A 14,226-nucleotide genomic window follows, 5' to 3' on the forward strand; every position below is an offset into this window, starting at 1 on the left:
AATTCTTTATTTATTTGTAGACCTTTGCAAACCTATTCTTGTGGTCGTACAAATATACCATTGGAATACTTTTCGACGCTTTTAAAACAAACTTTATATGTATTTATTGTTAGAAAAACAAAAAAAACAAAAACAACAGCAAAATCCGCAAATCACGAGTTGGTAGTGTGCACTACTCCCGTTTACAAAAAAAGAAAAATATACTTTTAACGGAATTTGTTGTTTTTTTTTTATAATTTATTGCAAAATTTAGGAAGGAGTCGAAAGCTTGAACTTTTTTTTTTTTTTTTTTATTATTACCCTTCTGAGCAGCGTAAGGAGTGGCCAAACTCCGCAGCTTCCAAAGGGTTAAATAATAAAAAAAAAAAACCTCAGATGAGTACAATCGTCTACTTTTTTTTTTCCCATAAAATTTCTGTATTTATAGACTTTTTTTTTTCGTTTCTACTAAAACTGAAAACTACACAGGAATCCTTGCCTCTTTGTTTCTAAAAAGTGCAATAAACAAAATCGCATTATAAAGAGGAAATTTATCTTATTTATAAGGAGGGTTTTTTTTCTTTATCTTTTTTAAAATAGACTGTGAAATATTAGGGTGTAGAATTTTTTTTTTCCCATACAAAAACTATATGCATATGTGGATGTTTTGGCCAATCACCACAGTGCCCCTAGTGGCCATTGCTGTGGTTACAAGCCATACAGCCAAACCCACTTATACATGAAGGAATATTCATCCTAATATTTCCCAGTCTGTTTCAGGAATGTATATATAAACTATTGGGTTTGCTTCCCCTTTAATCTATATATAACTCCCGCTTTTTTTTATTTATATATTTTTTTTTCTGAGCCGAAGCGTTGCGCTTCGTTATCCTTTGGTACCTTGTTACAGTCCCTTTTCTCCGGTGCCGCTCCATTAATAAGCCATACGTTTTAAAAAGAATAATATGAGCTTTATTTAATTTTAACGTAAACGTAAATTATTTTCTTATTTATTTTTTCTTTAAGAAGGATATGGCCACGGTTAATGGGGCGGGGTGCCCTGTTCTGATATAACCCTTTGGCAAAGCATGTTGCAGGAAGAGGAAGTGTATATAGGGTGTATCCAATATAATTCCCCCCCCCCCCCCGCTGAAGGCGTGGCTTATTGTATGCTGGGAATATTCTGTCCTCTTCATGCAGAGTGGCCATTGGCCGATGCAGTTTTTTTTGTTTCATATACAAGGTATAGGGAGCACTGCTATTTCTGACCACTAGAGGTGCTCTTGTATGGGGGGAAATGAATTTTCTATGCACACAATGAGCCAACTATTGAAGGAATATAAACGTAAGGCAAACATGCATAGAGCCAATCTATATAACATATACCCCCCCCCCCCCCGAAACTGTGACCGTCGCCATTTATATCACGTCGAAAGTGTCCTTTGATGGTTTCATTTGCTCTATGGAAAATATATATCGTTGAGGCTATTTATAATTTTTGTTTTTGTTTTTTATAATAAAAAAAAATTCATATGTTTAATATGACAGAAAAGGTAATAAGATATTGGATTATTTATTGCTTTAATAGCCATTTAAAACAGATACAATTATGTTTTGGTTATATTTAATTTGTTTTTCTTAATTTAAGAGTTAAAATCGAATACAGATATTTAAAGTAATAATGTTGATAGAATGGACATTTGTGGTATACGACGAAAAATATGCATTTTTATAGACTTTTTGTGCTGATTTTTTTTTTTTTTTTTCTAAATTATTCTTATAAAAAAGCAAAAAGCCAGTTACCAAGAGCCATTGCATTGACATTATTATTATTATTATTATTATTATTGTTGGCTTTGTATATATCCGCCACCTACTGTGCCCGTCCAATACTATGAATTTTACTTTTTTCATATGCTGATGGAATTACGGTGTATGTTGGGTACCAGAAAAGTCCAAAGGAAATGCATTTTGAGACACCTGGGAACTGCCCCCTTCCCCCTCCAGCCTTGGCCTAATTGCCCCTGTAGTTGCCCAGCCGAGGGGAGTTTATTCCCTTTCATACAGGGCTCGGGCCTTCAATATCATTTCTGGGAAGGAATCGCTGCTGTTGCGCCGGCCAAATACTCCCTTCCATAAAAATGCATCTGTGCTGCCAATCTGAGCTGGTTGGTTACGGAGCCTTTTCATTTGCCCCCAGATGGCCATTTAATTAGGGCTATAGAACATATGTTCCAGCTTAATATCCCACCTGTGCAGTATTTCAGGGCTCTGATAGGCAAATATGTCCCATTTCTCTTGTATAATGCACTTTGGACACGCATATTACAGCAGCTACACCCACCCGTGCCCCTACCGGCACTTCTGTACCCAGACACATGCACCACTGAAATTCCATTAATTCCCCAATAGACTCTCCATTGATACCACAATCCTGGCGTTAGAATACTGTGAATGCTCGCTTGGCTCTGCTGAATTGTGATTGGATAGGATCCTCCTTTATTTACCTTCATATTCAATGTCTAGGATGTGGGGAGCCTTCAGCTGGTATTGTGTGCCCAATGGGCAATGCTGACATCTTGCCCTAATACCCCTTCCAACTTTATACTCTGGCCCTAATACCCCTGCTAACCATACACTCTGGCCCTATTGCCCCTGCTAACCATACACTCGGCCCCTAATACCCCTTCTTACCATACACTCGGCCCCTAATACCCCTTCTAACCATACTCTCGGCCCCTAATACCCCTTCTAACCATACTCTCGGCCCCTAATACCCCTTCTAACCATACTCTCGGCCCCTAATACCCCTTCTAATCATACACTCGGCCCCTAATACCCCTTCTTACCATACTCTCGGCCCCTAATACCCCTTCTAACCATACACTCGGCCCCTAATACCCCTTCTAACCATACACTCGGCCACTAATACCCCTTCTAACCATACACTACAACTGTTGCAATGTGGTTCACCATTAAATGTGGTTCCTTTGTCAGCGACCCATATTGGGACCCCCTAAGCCAAGAGAGCTTTAGAACTCTTGGACTTGTTTGTAATCTAAAATGTTGTTATGGGTTTTGACCACAACATTCGCTCCTTAATTTTACCCCAAGTGGCCTTTATAAGGTGCCCCAAACTCCTGAGTGGCCCCCCTTGTTCTACTATGGGAGAGATTTACAAATCACAGTCTAGCAAGTCAAGCAGCGATTGGTGCAAAGCCCAGGATTGTTTAGAATATTTCTAATGCATTATGGGCATAAAGTGACCGGTGTCCCCCATGGGAATAGCGTGAGGGGTGGGGTTATATATATATATAAATATAACGCTATCAGTTTACCTGGAAATGTCGGATCATTTTCCTTCAGGGCACCTCCCTGTGCGCAGGAATTTCCTTTCTTTATCGGACAGCTCCCCCCATTCTCAGGTTCTGACAGGTTATTCCCATCTCTGGTCACCCTAATTTATCCATTATGAAATGCTGGTATAATTATGTGGTACTTATTTGGCACTAATATATAATTTTTTTTTTGTTTTTTTTTTTTACAACATTCCTGGATTATTTTGTATACTATCCATTTTTGATTTAGAGCTTGATCAAATATCCGCCTTTATAACAATGTGCATTTAACTTATTTGTCTGTGCCAAAAAAAAAAAAAGCGAGTGGAGATTATCTATTTTATTTCTGACCCTAAGGGAAAGGAATCCCCGCCATTTGCAAACAGATTTGTTTCATGTATAATTCTACCTGTATATTTATTGACACTGCTTGTAATTATCCCTATGTTTCTTCATCCACATTCGCTCGACTTTTGCTTTTTTTTTTGTAAATATTGTGATATTTTTTTTTTTTTTTTTTATTGCTTTGATTTGAGGGCGGTGTTTTTTCTTTTTTTTTTTTTTCCCCTCTGGACATTTATATACATTTTTTTTTTTTTTCAAAGCAAAAAAAAGAAAAAAAACAAACTGCAGCTGCTGTCTGTCATTTCATTAAAGCAATATGAAGAAAATATCCATTACACTTTCAATAAAAATTCCTAAAATGAGACTTTTGCTTCTGGAGTGTTTTTACGCAACTTTATCGATATCTGAATTCATTGGTAAAAGCTACAGACGGGTGTTAGTGCTTGTGTTATTTCTATTCATTATTTAATTAACATTTAAATTAACAATAAAAATGACAATGATAATAATCAATAGCTATTAATATAATAAGTAATAATAATAGTAATGCAAATAATCACATATACTGTATATACACTGTATGATCTTCACCCAGTTTGACTATCCACACACTGGGTCTCCTCCAGGCCCTTAATCACAATGGGGCCAAGGGAGACCATTGGCAGATAGGTCCTGCTTTTGGACCAAAGATATCAACGTATTGGCCCAATACCTGAGCCAATAAGATGCCAACTTGGTCTGGAGTAGACGAGTCGGCAGCTTTCATTGACCTATTTATCTTAAAGAGCCATTCATCCTCTGGTCCTCTGCCAGATAGGGAAATGACAGCAGATGCATTTGTCTAATAACCCATAGCATCCAATCAGATGTTTGCTTTAAAACAGGCGGCCACTAAATGCCACCTTTTGGTTTGGTTGGTATGTGTTACAAGACCCAGGGGGAAACATGCCGCTACATTTTGCACAGGATCACTGTTTATTTATGGGAATTCCTATAATTAACTCTTTTTTTTTTTACGTAGAGAAATAGAATTGTACTGGGGAAGGGGCGCAAGGTGCCCTGTGTGGGACAAGCTGGCATTTCATGGCGCGTGCCTCTCGGGGCTGGATCTGCTAACCCTGTAATTGCTGGGATTTAGCAACAATATAAGCATTATGTCCAATGTGGAAATGATGCAAATCGGAGCTCTCGCTCAAAGCCGTGCCCTTGTTTTCTACATTAAAGGATCCATTTACATCCTAACCCAGATGTAAAGGGACAGTGTTATCAACATTGTATATATGTCTTCTACTTTGTTTAGTAACGCAGGGAAATATTACATTGGGACCAAGTTACAGTCACTTTTGAGTCTGCACAGAGGAAGGAGTCTTGGCAAAGTTCTGTTCTGATTTAGGGCTGTGGCGCAGGGGCTCCAGCTGAGGGCGCCATTGCTCAGAGCAGGGTTGGACTGGGCTTGTGGGACACCAGGAAAAACCTAGTAGGCCCTGCCGACCCAGAACCGATCACTGCCTGTCCTCCCTGTCTTTCCCCCACTACCCTGGCAAAATTAAGTATACTGTGCTCTCACGCGGGGGAAGGGAAGCAGCTGGCAGTGGGTGGGCGGTGGCCCTAAAGGTGGTGCTGGGACCCATGGAATAGCAGCCCCTGTGGGCCCCGCACACCCAGTCCGACTCGGAGCACCCAAATCCAGCCAAGAAGTGCTGTGTGTGGAGCAGAGGGGTGATTAGACTGCGGCAGTTGGGGACCCCTAGCCTTCAGCTGGATACTGGAATTACTGTCGCCTCCAGAAGAGGTGATTTGCTTGCCATTAGGCTAATATCAAATGTGGTATTGTTTACAGTGGCAGAGAAAATGCCAACACTGCCTTATAACCCCTGTTCTTCATGCCAATGGCACCCATACGTCCAACAATGCCCATATTAGCATTTTAGGCTGAATTGTGCCCTATGTGGGCAGTGACCACCTCTGTTGGAGAAAACGCCATGGCTAAACCCAATTAGCAGACTCGTGGCACGTACAGTACCATACAAGACTACACATATTACTGGGGTTGCCCAAATCTTCTCAAATTCTGAATATTTCATAAAGGAATTGCCCCCAATTTGAGGGGGGGTCTGGGGGCAGCAGCCTGGTAGGCCCTGCACCACATCCAGTCCAACCCTGATAATAGATCAACAGTACTTCATTTGCTTTTATAGATTCCATTTGCCCCATACACATTCTACTACAACTCCCAGCATCACCCAACAGCCAAGGCTGCTGGGAATTTTAACAGAGCAGCTGAATCTCTCCCCACCCCCTGCCCAGGGGCCGCCCACAGGGTGCCCGGCCATTAACTTCTTCTCCAAGGGACGTAGATTTATGGCAGCTTTTTGTTACACGGAGGATCCCATAAAATATTCAGAGGTAGAGCTCAAGTGCCCGGTGAATACGAGGAAGAAAAACAGCTTTTCTATAATTAGAAGCCGCTGGTTGCGCCGCAGACGCTCTGTTTTGGGGGAAGAAGAGCTTTTGCCTCTCTAAAGTGCTTCCTGCCATTTCCCCAGAGTCGCCCCGGCCGCAGCTTCAAAGGGGAAACCATTTTTCTCTTCTTGCATTTCCTGTGCTGGGAGATGTACTATCCACTTGTCTCTGCGCAGCCAGGAAACAGATCACAAACACCTGGAGGTTTCGCCGACTCGGCCGATGCTCGTCCTGTGATCCTACAGCATGTCCCTTAATGTGGAGCTAAAGTGCCCCCCATAGTGCTCCCCTAGACTTTAATGGCAATGACTAGTGATGGGTAAAATGTTTCGCCAGGCATGGATTCGCGGCAAATTTCCGAGTTTCGCCATTGGCGGATTGTTTAGCGAAATGGATGAAAAAACTTTGCCGCGGAAAAATTCGTGGCACGTCCAAAACTTGTGCAACAAAAGAATAGCCACGGGTGACAAAAGAATAACTGTGCAACAAAAGAATAGTCGCAGGCATAAAAAGAATAACCCCGTGCGACAAAATAATAACCACGGGCGACAATTTTTTTTGCCGCATGACATTTTCGTTGTTTCGCAAATTTTCTGCCGTTTTGCGGATCTTTTGAAAGATTTGCGAATTTTCCGGCGAAACGGAACAGATTCGCTCATCACTTGCAATGACACCTCGATTAATCTTCTCTAGTGGTGGCGACTAATCTCCTCAAATGCTTTCCTACCGGAGAGAATGTAGGTGGGAAAACATTAGGGATGCACGGAATCCAGGATTCAGTTCGGTATTCGGCCAGGATTCGGGCTTTTTCAGCAGGGTTCGGATTCGGTCGAATGCTAATTAGGGTTTGGAAGGGTTAAATGTCTGTGTGAACACAGAAGTGAAAACATTTTTACCCTTCTGGATGTCTCTTGGAGAAGAAGTTAATGGCCGGGTACCCTCTGGGCGGCCCCTGGGCAGGGGGTGGGGAGAGATTCAGCTGCTCTGAATTAAAATTCCCAGCAGCCTTAGTTGTTGGGTGATGCTGGGAGTTGTAGTAGAATGTGCACGGTGCAAATGGAATCTATAAAAGCAAATAAAAGATGTACTGTTGATCTATTATCAGGGTTCGGTATTTGGCCAAATCCATATGGATGGATTTGGGGGTTCGGTGCATCCCTAGAAAACATACGTGTTGCTTTGCTTTCCAAAGTCGCCCAAAGCTGCATCATGAGGAAGCGCCTAGAACAGTCCCCGTGCCCAGACCGCTATTCTATAATAAGTTTATAGGGGGTGCTATGGGTGGCACTTTGGCACCATGTTTCCAGGCTACTAAAGAAACAGTGCTTAAAGGGGTTGTTTACCATTACAGTAAGTTAACTTTTAGTATGATGTAGAGAGTAATACCCTGCGACAATTTGCAATTGGTCTTTATTTTTTTATTATTTGTAATTTATTATTTAACTTTTTGTTCAGCAGCTCTCTCTACTTTGTATTTTCAGCAGCTATCTGGTTGCTAGGGTCCAAATTACTTAAGCAACCAGGAAGTGGTTTGAATGAGAGACTGGAATATGAATAGGAGGAGGACCTAAATAGAAAAATAAGTTATACAGTTAAGTTAACAATAACAATACAACTGGAGCCTCACAGAGCAATAGTTTTCTGGCTGCCGGGGTCAGTGACCCCCATTTGAAAGCTGCAAAGAGTTAGAAGATGAAGGCGAATCATTGACTCATTTGCAGAAGCCATTGGCCCAGACACAGCAGTGACCCTATGGGGTGTGTATCTGCACCCCTTAATGCTCTTGGACATAATACATATTGCAGGGGTTCATTTGCACAAGCCACCGTCCCAGGAACAGCAGTGGTTTATTGGGGTACATTATTGCACCCTAAATCCTCAAAAAGTCATTGCCTGACAGCAGAAGCTCGGTGGGTGCATTTTGTGCCCCTTAGTGCTCTTGTATCTGGGCCAGTTGCTAGAGCTGCATCCGGGGCAGGGGCTTTTGCACTCTGCATTTTGTACCGCAAATTATATTAAATATCTGGTGCTAAGGTGCAGAGTGCAGCACAGTGGCGCCCCCTAGCTTGTGCTTGCCAGGAGGTGCCCAAGGGGTGGGCCATGGGCTGTATCATGAATACATTGCTGCAGAATGTACAGAGCGGGGGTGCAATGTGACCCCGTTTTTGCACTTTGCACCCTGTCCAACATACAATAAATAAGGCCTTGTGAGTTTTGTTTAGGTGCGGAGGCTTTTGGACAGGGTCGGACTGATTGGGCCCCTGCTCTAGTGGGCCCCCAGTGGCCCAGACCTGACCCTTTACGCGCTCGGGGGTAGGATGTCGGGTGGGGGGCCCTGCGAGGGGGTTAGGGGGGCCCCTGCAGGGGAGGCAGGTTAGGGGACACGGCCGGCGGGGCACCTGCAGGGCCCCTGGGGCTGGAGCCCTGATGGGCCCTTCACCCCCCAGTCTGACCCTGATTTTGGTTTTGAAGTGTTCCGACCTGCTGTAGTTAGAGATGCACCCTAACCCCTTTACTATTATTATTAACATTTATTTATAAAGCGCCAACATATCCCGCAGTGCTGTACAATAAGTGGGTTACATACATTGGACATACAGAGTAACATATAAAGCAACCAATAACCGATACAAGAGGTGAAGAGAGCCCTGCCCAAAAGAGCTTACAATTTACTACTCGCCGTGTAACTGAATTCATACCCTGCGCCGCTTATTAGCATTTATTTCAGACGCATGGCGGCATGGAAAGCATTGTAGCCTACAGAATACATATTCACAAATGGCTGCACTGGTTTCTGCTCCGCCATGCAGCATGCACCTTAATGAAAGCACAAATACCATATAGCTTCTGTCGGTTCTAATTGGGCTGCCCTAGTGTTACACGCAGTCGCATTTGCCTTGGCAGCAGTGCAGCAATAATGCTATTATATACAGTACAGTGCAAAGCTATTGCTATGGTTAATCCTTACATGGGCTGCAGTACAACCCCGTGTATCCATGTAGCAAATGTGTGGATAATAATGCACCCGGGCCGTGTAATTAAATCCAGCCGGAGCCTCGATGGGTCCAACAATCTCCCCGCTCGGCGCTGTGATGTCAGTGCACTGACCTTGCCTTCTGCTTCCCATTAATGGAGACTTATTGAATTACTGAAGATGACAGGCCTCCTCTACCTGAATAAAACATAGGCATCTGGATGGATTTGCCCTGGCGATTTGCACATAGATGTTGAAGCAGGAGGCGAATTGCTGCATTAAAGGGCAACTACACCCCCAGAATAAAACAACAGTGACATTTTTTCCCCTAATTTCATACTAAGCGATCTGTGTTTTAATGTTATTTGCAAATGTAATTGCTACTGAGAGTGCTATTCTCTGCACTGCTGGTTCTGACTCCTGAGCACAAGTGGACAAATAAAAGCTCCCATTTACAGTAACAGGGAACTGGGCGCCCACATCTAAACACAATCATGTGCTTCAGGGATTTTTCTGACAGCAGTTCCCTAAATAATATAAATACGGTTCTGTTACGCCGGGGCATGTGACTTGGCTAGGGCCAACGTACCCACGGGAACTGGCTCCCTGATAATAAATGTTCCTTTTTCTTCTGCCCCCCCCCCCAAGTTAAAATACATATATATTTAGTTTAACCTAAAATACATGTAAAAGAGGGGTTCAGCTTGCACCCTGTAACCAGAAGAGCCAACGCTGATTAGTTGTTGGTTATTGACTTGCAAGCAGCCAATCACCAATTATCATTCAATAGTTAACTCATAAACCTACAGCCATAGAACTGTAACTCTCTACTTCCTCAGCCAATCAGCTTAGAATACTAAGCTGCACAAATACCCCCAGGGCTTAAGGGGTAGGTATGAAGAATGCTGGTTAGCAGGGCAGTATAGTTGCCCTACCTCAAAGCTTTGGGCCAATAAATGGTTTTTGTGTCCCTAAGGGGGGTCATTTGATTTATTGCCCCCCTAGCAGTAAGGCTGGGAGCTGTAGTGGTGACATGGGGTGTAACAATAATGGGAAGGTATAAGGGGACCCTAACATGAGTTTCAGGGCCACTGACTGGTAAATGTATTTATTGCACTTTGATGATACCACATGGACCTACTATGCAGTGGAGCTTGCAATCTAAGGGTCTTTGTCTCCAAAAGAGTAGATATGACATAGTATTTAGTCAGTATATTTGGTTTATGCATCAGGGTTAGGCGGTATGTAGTCCCCCCCCCCCCCCAGGAGGTAAATGGTTTGGATGTTTATGGCCATAAGAGAGACAGGATTTGTTTGGACTGATCTAAAACCTATGGTCAAGGGGGTGTGTGTGAAAAGCCTTGGGCCCTTGGACTCTGTGGAACTGACCAGGAGCAGTTCTACAAGTTGCCCCAGGGGCTGGTCTCATTGCCATCTTGGAGTCAGGAAGGAATATTTCCCCCTCTGGGGCAAATTAGAGAGGCTTCAGATGGGGTTTTTGCCTTCCTCTGGATCAACTGGCAGTTAGGCAGGTTATATATAGGCATTATGGTTGAACGTGATGGACATACGCCTTTTTTCAACCCAACTTACTATGTTACTATGTTACTATGTTACATTAAGTCTGACCTGTCTTCTCTTGAAGAAGGAGATGTAACTGGGGATTATGTGCTTAGTAACGCACACTGGTACTGGGGAAGAGGCTGTAAGTATGGGATAGTGTGTATAGTAAGGCAAGATGGTGTCATGGGGATTATATCTAGGGTATAGTGGGAGGCATTGATTCAGGTGTATGGCACAAGAATGGGCACAATTTTGCCCCCATGCATACAACTCCCAGTGCCTCCTGAAATACTTTTCCTACCTCACCCATAAGGTGACTATGAAGCAAGATCTATAGATCTATGAGATCAGATGCAGCAGAGTTCGGCTTTCCAGGGCGGGGGGGTCAGCAACATGGAGGAGCCAAGTGTGCGGTTTAGCACCTTCCTGATGGGCCAGATCTGTTCCTAGGGCCGACTGACAGTTAGCTCTCATTCAGGCAACACCGCAGCAAACTCCCTGCCGCTTCCCCTTTTAGAGACAGATAAAAATGTCACCACAGTGACCTGCGGTACCTCACCGGGGCACATTTATTAAAGGGATACTAACACCTCTGCAACATTGTATTCCTGATTATCCTACCCCAAACCCAACACTTCTCCTTGCAGTCAGCCTTCTCTGTGTTCTCCATAGTGTCCATGGCCCAACTTTCTCTTGGCACATTCCCCTTGTCTCTGCCCCCTGTTGCAGGTTCTGACTGGGCCGCCAGGACACCGGGAAAAATCCCAGTGGGCCCCGACCCTTGCAGGTGCTACCCCTGCCTGACTGCTCCCCCCACCGACGGGTTAAATTTATGCACTTGACGTCGGGTGGGGGGCCCTGCGAGGGGGGTTAGGGGGCCCCCGCGGGGGGAGGGGGGGTAGGGGACGCGACCGGCGGGGGGCACCTGCAGGGCCCCTGGGGCAGGAGCCCCGGTGGGCCCTTCACCCCCCAGTCCGACCCTGCCCTGCTGAACCACCAATATAGAAAAACATGCCCTTGTAGTGCCCTCTTACCCTTGTACTTGCCCCATATTTATATATATATAAATATATATTTTTGACCAATTGAGGGCACTGTTTCTTTGTAATCTATAGGGAATAACATGCAATATTTATTTTTCACAAGTATAAATGTTATTTATTTCTGGGTTTATACATCCTCATTTTTTTTATTGGATAATACACCTTTCCACTTTTTCCCCCTTTTCTCTTTCCTGTATTCGCCTTTATTCACCTTTATTTTTCTCGCCTAAACAGGTCAGTTACAAATGATAAAAACACAGCTTTTAGCCTCAGATACAATTATTTTTTTCCAGCATTAATTTTTGTGGTAGAAGGAATAAATCCCCATCACCCCCCACATCAGTCTCCTCTCTGCACCCAATTTAACCGTTTCGATGGCCAATAAATCACTGATGTTGCTGCTGTCTGGGCGCTGCTTCATCCAATTACACGCAGACATATTAGGAGGAACTGCTTGTAGATCTGTGTTCCTCTGCTTGGAACTAAATGGAATGTCACCCTATTGATACCCATATATCTCCCATCTGTATTGCTTATCTAGGGAGCCCCTAAGCCTGAGTTCTGGGGCAATACCTGAGTTTCTCTGGTTTCCTACAGTTACAGGAACTGACCAGCAGGTGGCGCTGTTGTTACAAAATTCTTTATATTAGGGGCAAATAAAAAGTTAATTGCTGCAGAAATTCTGCATTTTTTTAAAAGTTTACTTATCCTTTATGCTGTCAGGGCCTGGGAGCTCCAAGTTACTTAGGGGGTGGTTCACTTTTAGGCTAACTTTCAGTATGTTATAGAATGGTCAATTCTAAGCAACTTTTCAATTGGTCTGCATTATTTATTTTTTTACAGGTTTTGAATTTTTTGCCACCTTCTTCTGAATCTTTCCAGCTTTCAAATGGGGGTCACTGACCCCGGCAGCTAAAAACCATTGCTTTGTGAGGCTCCAGTTTTATTATTATTATTGTTACTTTTTATCAATTATCTTTCTATTCGGTCCCTCTCCTATTCATATTCCAGTCTCTCGTTCAAACCGCTCCCTGGTTGCTAATGTAATTTGGACCCTAGCAACCAGATAGTTTCTGAAATTCCAAACTGGAGCGCTTCTAGGCAAAAAGCTAAATAACTGGAAACCCACAACCCGTAATACAAAACGAAGACCAATTGCAAATTGTCTCAGAATATCAGTCTCTATATTATACTGAAAGGTAATATAAAGTTATTGGTATTCCAGGTATTGCAATGCAGGAACAAGAAACCCCCCCCCCCCCCATAGGGGCAGAATATTGTACTAGCCATTTGATCAGCCTATTGGCCAAGTAGGGTTGTATTGTGGAGCCCCTGGATGGCTGGGTGGCTAAATCCTGGGACCCCAGTGCACACTGGGACAGAGACCTGCCAGCTTGGGTTTCCTGGTTGCAAGATGGACACTTGGGGCGATTGCACCTGAATTTTCCCATTTAAACAATAGGGGGGGGGGGGGGCCTGGGATGAGCTTGTTGCACCGACATCAGTATTTTGGGGCTTTTCTGACTGTGCCCCTTATGCCCAGTTACACATCTCAATCTGGAACTGATCCCCATGTGTGTGTCACTGCCAGCTCCAGCTGCCAGCCCCGGCCGGCTCCATCTCCCCCCTGTAATGTTTTGTTTGCCCATAGGGCTGCCAATTATGTAGGGGTAGTTCCAGGAAAATAAGGGTTAATAAATACAAATTCTATCACTTGCAGATCAATGACTAATAACAGCCATGATAGGAATATGCCCCTGTGAGTGGCAGAACTACAGGCAGGAGTCATTTGGGGAGCGAAACCCCCTGTTTAATGATTACTGGAGCGCAAGCTACACTCTTGGGCATTAAAGGGACAGTACCACCAAAATAAATTCCTTCAGAGAAATAAATGACTTTTCTAGTTTCTCTTCCCCCCCCCCAGATGTTATTATTGTTCCTATTTCTTCCCTTTTAAGGCATCAGCCGGATCCTGTGCATTTTCTCACCCTCTTTTCACTGCTGATCCCCCCAAGCCCAAATATTCTCCCAATACCCCATTTCTCCAACCCCCCGAATTCTTCTGCTCAACCCAAATCGCTTGCCCTTCTTTCCATCCTCCCATATCTACACCCTGTGGCTCCTCCTGTGGCACCAAAGCCTTCACTTCAGGCAAAACTCCTCCCAATGCACCTTTCTATTTGCCCCTGGGGGCTGGGGCAGAGGGGCACAATGCACCTTTCTATTTGCCCCTGGGGGCTGGGGCAGAGGGGCACAATGCACCTTTCTATTTGCCCCTGGGGGCTGGGGCAGAGGGGCACAATGCACCTTTCTATTTGCCCCTGGGGGCTGGGGCAGAGGGGCACAATGCACCTTTCTATTTGCCCCTGGGGGCTGGGGCAGAGGGGCACAATGCACCTTTCTATTTGCCCCTGGGGGCTGGGGCAGAGGGGCACAATGCACACACTGTATGTACCTATTATACACATATACACATGACACTTCTCTATTCCCCCCCATCCCCCCCCACTTCTCCCCATCC

This window comes from Xenopus tropicalis, chromosome 6, assembly GCF_000004195.4.
Source record: "Xenopus tropicalis strain Nigerian chromosome 6, UCB_Xtro_10.0, whole genome shotgun sequence".
NCBI lineage: Eukaryota > Metazoa > Chordata > Amphibia > Anura > Pipidae > Xenopus > Xenopus tropicalis.